Raw genomic sequence first — 17,784 nt, 5'->3', positions numbered from 1 at the left:
TAAAGTTGACATTGCAGAAGTTACCAGAGCTTCTATGAAAACAACACTGTGTCCTGGAAAGGGGAAGAGATGGATGGGCTATATATAAATGTGAGTTTATTAAACATCGGGAATGACAATCACAATAAGACTTGGCATGGAGTAAACTGTCATTTTCATGAGTGTATCTTCTAAATATCATTTATGAAAAGCATTCAAGTGACAAGGTTATTAGAAAAAATAAAAGGCATATACTGTAACATGAGAGCTTAGATTTCTTGGAGTACTAATTAGTCAAACAGATGCATATTCATTGATTCAAAAAGGAGAGAGTTATGTCTCCATAATTTCAGACACAAACCTTCAGATCACTGAGCAACTTGCAGGTCATTAAGCAAAATTCTCCAGGTACCTATACTGGTTCTTCCATGTCTAAGTGGGAAGCAGAGCTCTTGGGGCATAGGGAACAACAATCACAATATCCAAGGTTGTCATGGGATCAGTCTGCACTCAGACTCTGCTATTCTGCGCAAGATCATGTGTGTCTAAAAGAGAAAATGCAAATGTCCTCAAAGTAAAAGAGAGCCAATAGCCAGAATGTCTGTCACACAGCAAATAAGGCCAAGTGCTTCATTAGACTGTAATTCAGTTTATGTCTTTTCTGTCATCCTTAATTAACTGTGATTGAATCTACCTACCTCATGCCAATAAAGGATTTATTTCTACTTCTGTCATCAGCTTTACTTGTGAATTTTTCTGTAGAGACAGCCCTACTATTACCCAGCCAAATGGCCACCTGTCCACTCGGCTGAGACTCTTACTCAAACATCGTTGTGCCCTCACTCAGGGGCACAGCAGCGCTTAGTAGCTCATCAGAAAACTGACACTGAGATTACCTGAGCACTTTCTAAGTCAGCCACTTTTAAAAGGGCAACTCAAAAGATCTCAAACAGAGCCAAACAATAACACTTTTAAAGCTTGCTAGCATAAAAACAACATATGCTACTTTTCATTTGTCATAAGACATGTAAGAAGATAACATAGATTAAATGTTCTTAATCATCAGAAAGCCTATATTGAATCATAAAATTGCAATTCCAACCTTTGTTTTGCAGGTTCTGGCTTGGATCTTTCTATATGGTCATTTCAAAGAATGTACTTTTCATTTTCAAAATGATTACAACCAACCTTTGAACAATGAAGGGGTTGGGGTTTCCAGCCCCTGCCATAAAAAATCCTCATGTAACTTTTAATTCCCCCAAAATGTAATTACTATTAGTCTACTGTGGACTGGAAACCTCACCAATAACAGTTGATGAACACATTTTCTATGTCATATGTATTATATACTGTATTCCTACAATAAAGATAAAGAACATGTTAGAAAATTGTAAGGAAGAAAAATAAATGTACAGAACTATACTTTATTCATTGATGCTATAAGTTTATGTCATCTGTTTACAAGATAAATAATCTGTCTGAAATGGTGGCCACTGCAGCTGCAAACCTCAATCTATGATACATATCAAGTAATTGAACTTTTTATTGTAATGTCACGACTTTTCTCTCCTTCTTGGGAGCACTCCCAGAAACACGAGTGACACTTTATGTGGGTCCCATGGTGTTATTTAGTGTTTAAAGTATTACACTGAACACAATGAAAAATATGCAAGAACTTGGAGACATCAATTTTACTGAGATACACAATTAACTGGAAAGAAGAACTGCAAGAAAGGAGATAATTATTGTCACATGGCATGTAAGCAGATCCTGGCAATACTTGAGATCACCACAATAGCAACAGGAGATAGCTATGAAATTATTACAGTAGTATGGTATGTACTGCAGTTAATTGCACTCAGTCATGATTTAATACTGCATCTTTATATTTCTTTACATTTCTCTCAACTGCAAATAGCACCATGTCTGCAGGTGTTTGTGTAAGTTTTGATAAATTTTAAATTTTCATAATAGACTTGTGTATTTTTATGATAGTAAATGCTAAAATAAACTAGTATCTACATATATTTTATGAATTGACAGCACAACTAATTTTCCTTTTTTTTTTTTTTTTTTTTTTTGAATCTCTAGGCCACAGGATTCATCTGTGAGTTTTTTTCAAATTTTCACAAATTTCCAAATAATGTTTCAATATATTTATTGCAAAATATCAAGGTAAAAGTGTACAAACACAGTTCAAACTCATGTTGTTCAAGAATCAACGGTAATGTCAGTTCTAACACAAAAAAAGTTTTATTTACGTAATAAATATTTATTACACAGACACCTCTTTAAGTACATGGGTTTAACAGTGAAGGAGATAATCTCTGTTTTCAATTTTATAGTTTAACACTTAAATACAGAGATGTGAATATGTTGTCATATTGCAACGTAATAAATGCTCTCATAGGAGCGAAAGCAGGGCTTAGGGAGGTAAGTGACAATCACTGGGCTTTGCCTTAGACAATTATGAAAACCTTTCTTGAAGTTTCAGCTGAGATCTGAACTAAACCCATGAGTTTGGCAGCACGGAGAGTAGCTTTGGAGGGAACAGGCAGGAAAAGATCTGGACAGAACAATGTGTGATCTTGTAGTAGGAATATAAAAAATAAAGCATGTTCTGATATTCTGGGAATTACTAGGATAAAAACTAGATTAAAGAGACTCAAAAATGTCATTTTCACATGGGAACAGAGATAAACATACACGTGATGTTCTCCCATGGGTATAACCGTCATGTAGGTGAGGTTTGTAGTGAGTTGAGGTCAAGTTTCATTTCTTAGATTATATTTAAACTGCCACCTGAAGCAAAGACAACAGAGGTCAACAGAGAATATTAGTCAGGTGTGGTAGTGCACACCTGTAGTCTTAGCTATTTGAGAGGCTGAGGTGGGAGGATTGCTTAAGCCCAGAAATTTGAGGTTAAAGTGAACTATGATCACACCTCTGCACTGCAGACTGGATGATGCAGTGAGACCCTGTCTCTGTCTTTTTTTTTTTTTTTTTTGAGATGGAGTCTTACTCTGTCGCCAGGCTGGAGTGCAGTGGCGTGATCTTGGCTCACTGCAACCTCCACCTCCTGGATTCTCAAGCGATTCCCCTGCCTTAGTCTCCTGAGTAGCTGGGACTACAGGCATGTGCCACCATGCCCAGCTAATTTTTTTGTATTTGAATAGAGACAGGGTTTCACCATGTTGGGCAGTGTGATCTCCATCTCCTGACCTCGTGATCTGCCTGCCTTGGCCTCCCAAAGGGCTGAGATTACAGGCGTGAGCCTGGCCGTCTCTGTCTCTTAAAAAAAATTTGGAGCTCAACTCTTCAATAAGGACATAAAAACATAAAATCTTTATAATAGGGAAATAACTTTCCTGCAGACTCAAAAATTTGGCAAGTAAAATAGGGCTTACATTAAAAATAATGGAGGCCAATGAATACAAACGTCAATTTATTATATTCTTTCTTCTTTATCACATGTAAATACTTATTTCTTAAATCAACATCTATTTCCTGCAAGATACTTGGCTAGGCAAAAGATTTTTAATGAGCAAAATGACATCAGTTTTCCAAAGAAACAGATGAAGAAAACAATATTTTCCATGACATGTCACAACTTCTGCAACAAAAGAGGACACAGGAGATAGATGAGAACAAGGACTCAAGTGGCCCACTTGAGACAGAGAGGAGTTTTGAAGCTACTGAGAAGAGTTTTACACTAACTTTCTTAAATAATGCTTAGGAATTGCCAGTGGGTCAGCTGGGGTGTGAACTTCAGGCCAGGGAATGTCACAGGCAAACACATACAGTAGGGGTCCCAACCCCTGGGCCACAGACGGGTATCAGTCTGAGGCCTGTTGAGAACTGGGGTGCACATCAGGAGGTGAGTGGCTAGCAAGTGGACAAAGCTTCATCTATATTTACAGCCACTCTCCATCACTGGCATTACCTCCTGAGCTCTAACTCCTGTCAGATCAGCAGCGGCACTGGATTCTAATAAGAGCAAATACAAACACTATTTCAACTGCGCATGTGAGGGAGCTAGGTTGCGAGCGCCTTATGAGAATCTAGTGCTTGATGATCTGTCACTATCTCCCATCACCCCTGGATGTGACTATCTGATTGCAGGAAAACAAGCTCAGGGCTACCACTGATTCTACATCATGGTGAATTGCATAATTATTTCACTATATATTACAATGTAATAGAAATAAAGTGCTCAATAAATGTAATGCACTTGAATCATCCTGAAACAATTTCCCCCCACCCCATTCTATGGAAAAATTGTCTTCTGCAAACCCAGTCACTGCTGCCAAAAAGGTTGGGGACCACTGACATAGAGGGATGAGATTGTCCAGGATCACTCAAGCGTAGTGAAAGAATTTAAACAGAGTAATCCAGAGGGCAAACAGAAATGCAGGTTCGGGTTCCTAATGGTCCACCGTAGAATACAGTGACAGCTTACTAAGGCAGTGACAATTGGGATGGAAAGGAGAGAATGAATACATGAGATGTTTAGAAAGTAGAATTAACACAAATTGTTGAAATTGAGCAATGGTGAAAATAAACCCTCACCCATAATTCAAGACTCGCTCATGTTAAGTATGAACACATTCATGAAGAAAATTGAATAATGTATTCGAAATAACTGTGCCGTCAGGACATACGGCTACTGTAAACCAAAAATTACCTCTGACTTAAATGGCCACTAATTATGAGGCACAACTTCTTTTTCAAGAACTGAGAAGGGATGAAAAGACACACACACACACACAAGCAAATTACAATGAAAAGAGGTACATGTTGGGGTGGGAGAAACAGTAAAATCCTTTGAACCATTCAAATACCTACATGATTTTATAAACCACCTTCCCGTATACTATTTGGTGAATTATCATTAAAAATCTCAAGCAAATCAGGCAGAAACATCATGAAAAAGTCAAATGATTGCAGGTAAAGAAAATTGTTTTAAATAAATGAAGCGTCACTAAACAAAATCTGCTTAATGATTTTGGCTGAAAGCTGCAGATAATATGTAGCAATAGGAGCAGGGAACTTAACATCTCTGCCAGGCAAAAAGAAACAATTCAGCAAGCAACAGTGAACTGATATGCACTAAATAAACAACCAGGCAGAAACACCGCTGTGAAAGGGCTTTTTATATAGCTAAGCCAAACTGGATGGCTTAGAGTTGGAGAAAGAAGTGCTAAATATGTAACAGCCTGGGGCCTCGCTGGACCCAAATAATAGTTATTTCTGAGTAGGTCAAGCAAAAGTCAATAAAAAGGAAAGCAGGAATGGCTGTTGGGTTCATAGTAGGATAATAATGCCCTTCTGGGAAAAATCTGAGTTTCAAATAGCCAGAATCGAATACTTAAGTTTCAAATACTTTATCATAGACCACCAGTTCTGGAAATATCAGTAGAATAGCTAGAAAATAGGTAAATTCTGCCAACCAGAATAATCCCTAATATAGATTTCCTAAACCAGTGTTTTTAACATGGGTAGAAGAATCACCTGCAATGCAATTACAAGGAAGCTTATTAAGTGGAAATTCCTGGATACCAGCTCAGACTTACCAAATCAGAATTTCTAAGGAAGAAGCCGGTAATTTAATTTTTAATTAAATTTTCAAAAGATTCTTCTGTCTTCTAACACCAGAGAATTTTTATTTTTGCTTATTTTGCATTTTGCTTTGCTTTCAAATGCCATCGTTCACAGATTAGATTCGTCAGAGAGAGAAAGGGAGATAGGGAGGGAGGGAGATCAGATAGATATATAGCCAATTTCTGGACAAATTTTTCTTTTGCAGCAAGCAAAGGCTAAAGTAACACTCTATAACACTTTATAACACTCTATAAAACACTAACTAATTAGAAAACAGGTTATTCTGAGATAAAAGAACGTACAGCGAACAATTAGTTTATAATCAAGTGTCAGATTGTATGGAGCAGAACATGCCCACTGTATTAGTCTGTTCTCACACTGCTACAAAGATACTACCTGAGACTGGGTAATTTATAAAGAAAACAGGTGTATTAGTCCGTTTTCACGCTGCAGATAAAGACATAACCCAGACTAGGCACTTTACAAAGGAAAGAAGTTAATGGAGAACTCACAGTTCCACGTGGCTTAGGAAGCTTCACAATCATGGCAGAAGGCAAAGACGAGCAAGTCACATCTTACGTGGATAGCGGCCAGAAAGAAAAAAAGAGCTTGTGCAGGCAAACTCCTGTTTATAAAGCCATCAGATTTTTTGAGACTTATTCACTATCATGAGAACAGCACAGGAAAGACCAGCCCCCATGATTCAATTACCTCCCACTGGGTCCCTCCCACAACGCGTGGGAATTCAAAATGAGATTTCGGTGGGGACACAGCCAAACCATATCAAGAGGTTTAATTGACTCACAGTTCCGCATGGCTGGGAGGCTTCAGGAAACTTCCAATCATGGCTAAAGGCTAAGGGGAAGCAAGGCACATCTTAAATAGTGGCAGGAGAGAGACAGAGTGAAGAAGGAAGAGCCACTTTTAAAACCATCAGCTCTCCTGAGAACTCACTGTCAAGAGAACAGCACAGGGGAACCACCCCCAGGATCCAATCACCTCCCATCAGGTTCCTTCCTTGATACACGGGGATTACAATTCAAGATGAAAGCCTAACCATATCACCCACAAAGGTGAATCAGAAGCTGGACTTCTCTGTGATTTCTTCCATTCTTCAGTATTCCTGAATGCCTTCCAGTAAAGTTGCTATACAATAATCTATCAGTAAGTCATTATCATTTAATAAACCTTTTAAAAATTATACAGGAAAACATTTGTTGAAGAATTTGGGAGAGTATCATCTATAAAAATTTATTTAAGATGATTATTTTTTCCTTTGTTGGTAAGAGAGAAAGCAAGATAATAAATGCACTTAGTAGAATATCATAGTAAACAAATTGTTTGAAGATATATACTTTCTCATAAGACTATGCATCTCTTGTACAGACATCTTGGTGAGAAAGTGGAACCCTAAATGGACACTGAGCTTCAGGAATTTTTATTGGACTTCCAATGAAAGGAACAGGCAAGTGGGGTCAGGTGTGTGGGATGACTGCAGTTGTCAATTAAACTCTTGGTATAGTTTGGCTGTGTCCCCACCGAAATCTCATCTTGAATTCCCACATGTTGTGGGAGGGACCTGGTGGGAGGTAATTGAATCATGGCGGCGGGTCTTTCTTGTGCTGTTCTCATGATAGTAAGTCTCACAACATCTGATGGTTTTAAAAACAGAATTTATAAACTTGTGAATATATGTGTATGTTGCAAACCCTAAAATCATAAATTCACCTAATAATTGTGATATCTGTCTCTATAAGGCATGTATTGAGGGTGAAATTGAACCTGAAGATTTGTTAAATGAAACTACGAAATGTTTGTAAAGACATATGCATACTTCACCAACCTGCTCAAATTTAGATCGTCAAACCCTTTCCCCCGATGGGAATCAATGAATGAAATCTGAATTATGGTCTGCTATTTCTTCTACCAAAAGCCATAAGCTTGAGCCTGGGTGTGTAATAATTTTCAATGCTATTATTAACAGTGTTTATTTAGTTAATGCTCCTGATGAAATAACAATTTTTGATCTAGATTCTTTAGAGAGTGTTATTTAGAAATTAAAAGTTTCAAAATTCAAAAATTATTTTAAAAAACAGTAAACTATCAGACTCATCTCTTAAACATTATGTCGCTTCTACATCCCAAACTCTAACCACCTAGCCAAATTTATTACTAATGGGTAGGTACAGAGGGTGGTTAAGGAAAAGATATAGCTTACTGCTTTGCTTTATTCTATTTAAAAATTACTCAGCTTTATGCCCAACTGAACTCACTAAATTTCAGCTGTGCCCAACACAGAATGTGAGGTGGACTCAGTTCTGTCCCACAGCTGACCAGCAACTACAGAAAGATTGAAGCCACTGACCTCAGGGTATGACTGTAACCTCGGGAACAATAAGTAAGCAAGTAGTCTCCAGGTTGGGTCCGGAGTTAAATGCTCCCATCAGAACTTCCTTGAAGAGCATAAAAGTCCTATTAGTATATTTTATTTCTTTGAAATTTGTTATGGTGAAACTTTAGTAGCAAAAACATTCAAAAATATTCATGACTTAGAAAATACTTTGACTCATATTTTCCTCACCAATTTCGTTGTAATTTGGATAAAATATGAAACAGTCCCTTTTTACTTCTAAAGAAAAAAGAATGGAGAATTTTCCACAGAGTTACCAGTGATAACCACCTCTGTGAATTAACTATAAGAAAGAAATACCAACATTATGAGTCCTGGGCAGACTATTCATCCTTCTTTTCCATCACTTTATCTCTCTAAGGAAAAAAAAATACAGTTACAGGTTAACTGGGAAAATCTATAATTAAAAAAAACCTTTTTTGTGTGGAACTTTGTATCAAAGAGCAATTGCATTCCACCTATGTACCACAGTAATACTGGTCAACATCTATTTTTTCCACATATCTCCTAAAAAGTTATGTGTAGTCTTACTAAAAATTGTCTAACAAGCAGTATTGAAATAGTTGTTAAAGTATTATAACAAATAATGCTCCTTTTCTCTCCCAGGTACTCAAAAATCCTGATCCGTAGGAAAAATCCACATCCAAATGCAAGGTTTGCTCAAGTTCATTTTCATTATAATGCAGGCACTTTATATCACTTCAGGGCTTTTACCAGGAGAAATATTAGAAATATTGAAATATTTATTTTTGTTCTTCTTCCTTTTTTGGTAGCAGACCTCAGTACATTTGCAGAATGTCTTGTAGACCCAGAACATGCTGGGTGAAAACAACCTGTGCATGTCTTTGCACGGCTAGTAAGAAGCCATTCTTTAAAAGCATATCACCTGTCAGCATTACTTTCCAGAAAATATTTTTAGTTCTGTGCAGCTGCATTTTACTTCCTCCATCCTTGGTATAAGTGTTCAACCAAGTGCATGCTTTGCACCTTCAAATGTATTTTTCCAGTTGCATCCTTGTTTTTATTTTTATATTCCAGCATGTAGCAACGTCAACTTCAGAGAATTTGGCTGATTCAGTAGTTGTAGTGTTTTTAGCTATTCCTATCCACATTTTCACGTAGTCTCTAATGGAATTCTGCAGCATTCCAATTCAGCTCTTAAAAACATCATCCTAATTTGAAGCAGATGTTAGGTTCACACCTGTGCCACAATGGTAGCTGAAACAGAGATTATATTTTATACATATTTATGGAAACCATTTGGTCATTTCGCTTTATAACTAAGAAGATGTGTAGGATTTTTAAAAGTCGATTATTTTCATACATGGATATGCAAAGTATTATTCCTCAACAAATTTAAGACCATCAAATATAGGCTTATATATACATGCTTATTAGCCACATAAGTTAGCCTTCCATTTAATCATCAAATAAGCATCATCGAGCACTCTTCAGGCACTGCAGGTACAAACTCTTCCATAAATGTTCTTGTAGTTTTTCTTTAGTAGTTTTATAACTTTTATAGAAGCAACTTGATTTTTGCTAATAAACACATGAAACCACAGTTTATATAAAATTAATAAAAGTGACACTTATTAGTATGAATTTATAAATATAAACTTATAAAACTATAAAATTAATAACAATGATACAATCACTATTTTTTGATTTTGTATTATAAAGTCCCAATTTGGTCTCTATTGTATTTATTATAATTCAGTCTCTATCATATATTTTAGTTGCATAATATTTTTTAAATCCAATTCATTCAGTAATTATTTGCAAAGGTTTGTAGTAACTTAACTACTCCTCATGCCAATTCAGTATACCCTTCATGTACACACAGATGGAAAGAAAAGTTTTATTCACATATGCACAGAAATGAGTTAATCTGGTAGAATGTGCTAAAGATTCTGTGGTATTCAATACATTAAAAATATAACACATTTGATCATATACAGTCCTGTGTCACTTAAGTACAGGGATACATTCTGAGGAATGCTTCGTTAGGCCATTTCAGTGTTATTTGAACATTATAGAGTGTACTTAGACAAATCTAGATGATACAGCCTACTAGACACCTAGGGTATATAATATTGTCATCTATTGCTCCTAGGATTATGAACATGTATATTATGTTACTGTACTAAATACTATAGGAAATTGTAACACAATAATAAATATTTGTGTATCTATACATAGAAAAGTAAAAATATATTAAAACAGGTTAAAAGTGGTACATCTATAAATCACTTACTATGAATAAAGCTTGCAGGACTAGGAGCTGCTCTGGGTGAGTCAATGAGTGAGTAGTGAGTGAATGTGAAGACCTGGGACATTATGTACACTCCTGTGGACTTTAGAAGCACTGCACACTTAGGCTACACTAGATTCATTTAAAAAACTCTTTCTTCAATAATATATTAACCTTAGCTCCTTATTACTTTTTTTACTATATAAACTTATTTTTAACTCTCTGACTCTTTTGGAAGAACACTTAAAGTAAGACACAATACATTGTACAGCTGTATAAAATACTTTTTCTTCATATTCTATAAACTTTTTTCTATTTAGCTGTTTTAGTATATGGTTTTTGTTTAGTTTCTTACATATCACTTCATGCATATACAACTTTTTTCTTCAGGATCTTGTCCCCATTAAATGCTATCTTCCTTGGTAGCTTCCTTGTTGGTTTTTATTTTTGTTTTCTTTTCTCCGAGCCCAGTGGCTTTGCATATGTTCAAGCTGCTACTTTTCCTTCAGCATCTCTTTCTTTTTGTTTCTATTTGCAAGTTTCCTGTGCTGAAAAACTGCGGTAAAAATGTACCTAAGCGCGTTTTCCTTCTCTCCAAGATCTTAGTGTTTCTGATCAGAAACTTTTATTAATATATAATATCTTTGTTCTTGCCAACTTTTCTGATTTATAGTCTATTTTGTCTGATTTTGTATAACCACCTCTGCTCTCTTTTGGTCATTTTTTTTTATGACCAGCAATCCCATTACTAGATATATACCCAAATGATTATAAATAATTCTACTATAAAGACACATGTACACACGTTTATTGCAGCACTCTTCACAATAGCAAAGACTTGGAACCAACCCAAATGCCCATCAATGTTAGACTAGATAAAGAAAATGTGGCACATATACACCATGGAATACTATGTAGTCATAAAAAAGGATGAGTTCATCTCCTTTGCAGGGACATGGATGAACCATCATTCTCAGCAAACTAACACAAGAACAGAAAACCAAACACCACATGTTCTCACCCATAAGTGGGAGTTGAGCAGTGAGAACACATGGATACAGAGAGGGGAACATCACACACTGTGGCCTGTCAGGGGATGGGGAGCTACGGGAGGGATAGCATTAAGAGAAATACCTAATGTAGATGACTGGTTGATGGGTGCATCAAACCACCATGGCACATGTATACTATGTAACAAATCTGCACATTCTGCACATGTATCCCAGAACTTAAAATATAATTAATTCTTTTAAGTTTCAATATAGCAAAAAGATATAAAAATTATAAATATTTTCATACCTAATAACAGACTATAAATATATATAAAGCAAAACCTGACAAAGTTGAAGTAAGAAATAAAAAGTTATACACTAATAATTTCAGCCTTCAATATCTCATTCTCTATTATCCATAGAAAAACAAGACAGAATGTATGTAAACAGAGGACTTAACACAATAAACCAACTAGATCTAACAGACATGCACAGAACACTTTACTCAGCAACAACTACATGCATATACTTTTCAAGTACAGATGAGACATTTTCCAGGCCGACCATGTTAGGCCACAAATTAAGTCTTAATGGATACAAAATACAGATGTTGTACAAAGTATCTTCTCTGTACACAATGAAATGAAGTTGGAAGTCAATAACACAAAGAAAATGGGAAAATGAACACATTTGTGGAACTTAAAAAACAAACTCCAAATCAGCCAGTGGATCAAAGAAAAAATAACAAGCAAAAGTTAGAAAATAATTAGAAATAAATTAAAACAAAAACACAATATGCCAATACTTATGGGACACAGTGAAAGTAGTGCTAATGGGAAAAATGTATAGCTATAAACATGTTTCAAATCAACAAAGATATGAAATCAACTACCTAACTTAGCAACTTAAGGAACCAGAAAAAAAGAACAATTTAAAGCCAACTCTAGCAGAAGAAAGGAAATAATAGACTATAGCAGAGAAAAACGAAGCCGTGAATAGAAAAACAATAGAGAAATTTAGGGAAAACAAAAGTTGATTATTTGAAATGATCAAAATAATTGACAAAACTTCGAATAGAGCAGCTATTAAAAAAAGACAGAAGACTCAAATCACTAAATTCAGAAATTAGAACATTACTGGTGATTCCAGAGAAATTAAAATTAAACATTCATAATTGTACACTAACGAATTGGCTAATCTAGGTGAAATGGACAAATTACAAAAAACATTAAGCCTGCCAAGTTTAAATTTTGAAGAAATAGACAACCTAAATAGATTTGTAACTATTGGTAAGGAGATTAAATCAGTACTCAGAAATCTCCCAACAAAGAAAATCCCAGGACCTGATGGCTTCACTGGAGGATTCTACCAACATTTAAAGAAGACTCAAAGGATTAACACAAATCTTTCTCAAATTATGCAAAAAACAGAATAGAAGAGAACATTTTCTAATTCTTCTATGAGGCTAGTATCACCTTGATACTAAAGTCAGACAAAAATATCACAAGAAAAAAAAAAAAAACTACAGACCAAAATTTCTGATAAACATTGACGTAGCAATCTGAAACAAAACACTAGCAAATTAAATTTAGTGACATATTAAAAGCATTACGCATTATGACTAAATGGGGTTTATTTCTGGAAGGGAAAGATGATTCAACATGCAAAAACCAATCCATGCAAGGCACCACATTAACAGAAAGAAAGTACTAAAAAAAGCACACATTATCATCCCAATTGATGCAAAGAGAAGCATTTGACAAAATTTAACACCCTTTCATGATAAAACACTCAACAAACTAAGAGTAGAGGGAAGCCACTCAACATAATAAAAGCCATATATGACAACCTGCAGTGAATATCATACTCAATTATGAAAAATTAGAAGCTCTAATATCAAGAACAAGGCAAGAGTTGCTAATTGTGGCACTTCTCTTCAATATAATATTAGAATTTCTAGCCAGATGAATGAGTCAAGGGAAAGAAATGCAACAGGTATGAATGGAAAAGGAAGAGGGAATATTATCCCTGCAGATGACACAATCATATATATTGAAAACCTTAACAATTCTACAAAAAACGTGGAAATAATAAATTCAACAAAGCAAGAGGCTATAAAGTTAGCACACAAAAATCAGTTACATTTTCATGGACTAACTGAACAATCTGAAAAGGAAACTAAAAAACATTGCATTTACAATAGCCTCAAAAAGAATAAAATACTTAGGAATTAGTCAAGAAGGTTAAAAACTTGTACAATAAAAACTACAAAATATTGCTTAAAGAAATTAAAGAGGACATAAATAATTGGAAAGACATTCTATGTTCATGAATTGGAAGGATTAATAGTATTAAGATGTTAATACTACCCAAAGTGAGCTACAAATTCAATGCAATGCCTTTCAAAATACCAGTGATGTACTTTTCAGAAATAAAAAAATCCACCCTAACATTTATATAGAATTTCAAGGGACATTGAATGGTCAAAGTAATCTTGAAAAAGGACAAACCTGAAAGACACACACTCCCTGATTTTGAAAACTTGCTACAAAGCTGCAATAATCAAACTATAAAGTACTAGCATGAAGAAGGACATATGACCAGTAGGATAGAATAGAGTGCCCAGAAATAGACCCTCACATATATGGTCAAATGATTTTTGACTAGGGTACCAAAACCATTCAATGGGGAAGGGACTATCTTTTCTACAAATGGTGCAGGGAAAACTGGATATCCACATGCAAAAGAATTAAGTTGGACCCTTTATACAAAAATTAATTCTTAATGTACCAAAAACCTAAAGGTAAACTAAAACTCTAACACTCTTTTAAGAAACATAAGGAAAAGCTTCATGACATTGATTTGGCAGTGCTTTCTTGGATATGACACCAAAGGCACAGAAAACGACAAAAATAGACAAACAGGAATCCATAAAGATTTAAAATGAGAATGTGATGGTGTGCATCTGTAGTCCCAATTACCCATAAGGCTAAGACAGGAGGATCGCTTGAGTGTAGTTCAAGTCCAGCCTGGGCAAAATAGGGAGATTTCCATCTCTAAAAATAATAATAATAATAAATTTGTGAATCAAGACATTGTCATCCACGTGTGATAAATGCAAACCATAGGATGAGAGAAAATATTTTCAAATCATGTAACTTATAAAGGATTACTATCATGAATATACAGAGTACTAAAACTCAACAACCAAACAATCCCAACAACTTGATTTAAAAATTGGCAAAGCTCTCCTGCTTCCTTTCTCACTATGTGACACACTTACTCCCCCTTTACCTTCCACCTTGCATAAAAGCTTCCTGAGCCCACACCAGAAGACAAGCAGATGCAGCTGCCATGCTCGCATAGCCTGCAGAATCTGCAGGAATTGGCTGGACTGGTTGTTTCATTGTCATAGATGCCATGTTGGAAAGAATCAAGCATGAAAAAACTGTAGATAATCATGCCTATGCAACTTTAATGAGAACCCAGAGAAATTATATGGTTCAAGCAGGAGACCAATGTATCTTTGTCCATGATGCACTGTTAGAGGCAGTTACTTGTGTAAATACCCAAGTGCCAGCTAGAAGCTTGTAGGCCTATATTAGAAACTGACACAAATAGAGAGGAGACAGAATGTCATTGGAGTGGTGCTCAAATTTAAGCATCTAACCAGCTCAAAAGCTCACATCTCAGGATTCATCAGTGCCAATCTTCCATGCAATAATTTCTTTTTTTATATATATACATATAGATATATATTTTATTATACTTTAAGTTCTAGGGTACATGTGTACAATGTGCAGGTTTGTTACATATGTATACATGTGCCATGTTGGTGTGCTGCACCCATTAACTCGTCATTTACATTAGGTATATCTCCTAATGTTATCCCTCCCCCCTCCCCCCACCCCACAACAGGCCCCGGTGTGTGATGTTCCCCTTCCTGTGTCCAAGTGTTCTTGTTGTTCAATTCCCACCTATGAGTGAGAACATGCAGTGTTTGGCTTTTTGTCGTTGCGATAGTTTGCTGAGAATGATGGTCTCCAGCTTCATCCATGTCCCTACAAAGGATATGAACTCATTCTTTTTTATGACTGTATAGTATTCCATGGTGTATATGTGCCACATTTTCTTAATCCAGTCTATCATTGATGGACATTTGGGTTGGTTCCAAGTCTTTGCTATTGTGAATAGTGCTGCAATAAACATACATGTGCATGTGTCTTTATAGCAGCCTGACTTATAATCCTTTGGGTATATACCCAGTAATGGGATGGCTGGGTCAAATGGTATTTCTAGTTCTAGATCCCTGAGGAATCACCACACTGTCTTCCACAATGGTTGAACTAGTTTACAGTCCCATCAACAGTGTAAAAGTGTTCCTGTTTCTCTACATCCTCTCCAGCACCTGTTGTTTCCCGACTTTTTAATGATTGCCATTCTAACTGGTGTGAGATGGTATCTCACTGTGGTTTTGATTTGCATTTCTCTGATGGCCAGTGATGATAAGCATTTTTTCATGTGTCTTTTGGCTGCATAAATGTCTTCTTTTGAGAAATGCCATTCATATCCTTTGCCAACTTGTTGTTGGGGTTGTTTTTTTCTTGTAAATTTGTTTGAGTTCTTTGTAGATTCTGGATATTAGCCCTTTGTCAGATGAGTAGATTGCAAAAATTTTCTCCCATTCTGTAGGTTGCCTGTTCACTCTGATGGTAGTTTCTTTTGCTGTGCAGAAGCTCTTTAGTTTAATTAGATCCCATTTGTCAATTTTGGCTTTTGTTGCCATTGTTTTTGGTGTTTTAGACATGAAGTCCTTGCCCATGCCTATGTACTGAATGGTATTGCCTAGGTTTTCTTCTAGGGTTTTTGTGGTTTTAGGTCTAACATTTAAGTCTTTAATCCATCTTGAATTAATTTTTGTATAAGGTGTAAGGAAGGGATCCAGCTTCAGCTTTCTACATATGGCTAGCCAGTTTTCCCAGTACCATTTGTTAAATAGGGAATCCTTTCCCCATTTCTTGTTTTTGTCAGATTTGTCAAAGATCAGATGGTTGTAGATGTGTGGTATTATTTCTGAGGGCTCTGCTCTGTTCCATTGGTGTATATTTCTGTTTTGGTACCAGTACCATGCTGTTTTGGTTACTGTAGCCTTGTGGTATAGTTTGAAGTCAGGTAGCATGATGCCTCCAGCTTTGTTCTTTTGGCTTAGGATTGACTTGGCAACGTGGGCTCTTTTTTGGTTCCATATGAACTTTAAAGTAGTTTTTTCCAATTCTGTGAAGAAAGTCATTGGTAGCTTGATGGGGATGGCATTGAATCTATAAATTACTTTGGGCAGTATAGGCATTTTCATGATATTGATTCTTCCTATCCATGAGCATGGAATGTTCTTCCACTTGTTTGTATCCTCTTTTATTTCGTTGAGCAGTGGTTTGTAGTTCTCCTTGAAGAGGTCCTTCATGTCCCTTGTAAGTTGGATTCCTAGGTATTTTATTCTCTTTGAAGCAATTGTGAATGGGAGTTCACTCATGATTTGGCTCTGTGTTTCCATGCAATAATTTCAAAAATCACCTTGTTAATATTACACCGTACAAATCCACAAGGTTGTACTTGCAGCCTATCCGTGGAGTAGAAGGATCTGGTTACATTAATGCCAGTTTTATTGATGAGTAAAGACAACAGAAAGCTTACATTAGGGACCCTTGAAAGAGATCACTGAGGACTTCCAGCGGATGCTCTGGAAACAATTTCACCAAGCTGTGTGAAATGGGCAGAGAAAAATGTCACCAATACTGGCCAGCAGAATAATCCACAAGTTACCAGTACTTTGTTGTAGATCCTGTGGCTGAGTACAACATGCCATAGTTTATCGCAAGGGAATTTAAAGTGATAGATGCCAAGGACAGCCAGTCCTGAACAGTGAGACAGCTCCAGTTCACTGACTGGCCAGATTAAAAAGTGCCAAAGTCTGGAAAAAGATTTATTGACTTCATTGGCCAAGTGCATAAAACAAAAGAGTATTGTGGTCAAGATGAACCCATTTCAGTTCACTGTAATGTGAGCTTGGAAGGAGTAAAATCTTCATAATACTAAGCATTGTTTTGGAAATAATGAGATATGAAAGAGTTGTAGATATCTTCCAGACCATCAAAACATTCAGAACACAATGGCCAGCCATGGTACAAGCAGAGTATGAGTATTGGTTTTTCTATCGAGCTGTCCTAGAGAAACTGGGCAGCTTTGATCAATACACAATGTAGAAATCCCTGACCCATTCTGGATTTTTACTATAGTCCTTCAATATCCATGGAGTCTCTTCTGCACTGTGCAGGACACTTGAGAAGTCCTTCTTAACTTTTAACTAACAACTACTTAGTGGGACTATAACACGCATGCACAAAATTAATAAAATCATTCCATTTGAGTAAGATTTCACACTTTAATAACCCACCTTGAATCCTGACTGATAAGGCATCTGTGAGTTTTTATTTACTGATACCTCAAGGATTCAAAATCAAGGACAGAAGAAATCATAGTAATGAACAACC

General features: G+C 36.0%; 1 pseudogene; it reads left to right on the top strand.

Annotated features, from left to right (window-relative positions):
• Positions 1-1,731: 1,731 nt before the first annotated feature.
• On the top strand, positions 1,732-17,496 carry LOC129036232 (receptor-type tyrosine-protein phosphatase S-like; annotated as a pseudogene).
• The last annotated feature ends 288 nt before the right edge of the window (positions 17,497-17,784 follow it).

This window comes from Pongo pygmaeus, chromosome 4 (genome assembly GCF_028885625.2).
Source record: "Pongo pygmaeus isolate AG05252 chromosome 4, NHGRI_mPonPyg2-v2.0_pri, whole genome shotgun sequence".
In the NCBI taxonomy this organism is placed as follows: domain Eukaryota; kingdom Metazoa; phylum Chordata; class Mammalia; order Primates; family Hominidae; genus Pongo; species Pongo pygmaeus.
The sequence above is the reverse complement of the archived record's forward strand: the minus strand, read 5'-3'. Positions and strand labels throughout refer to the sequence as shown.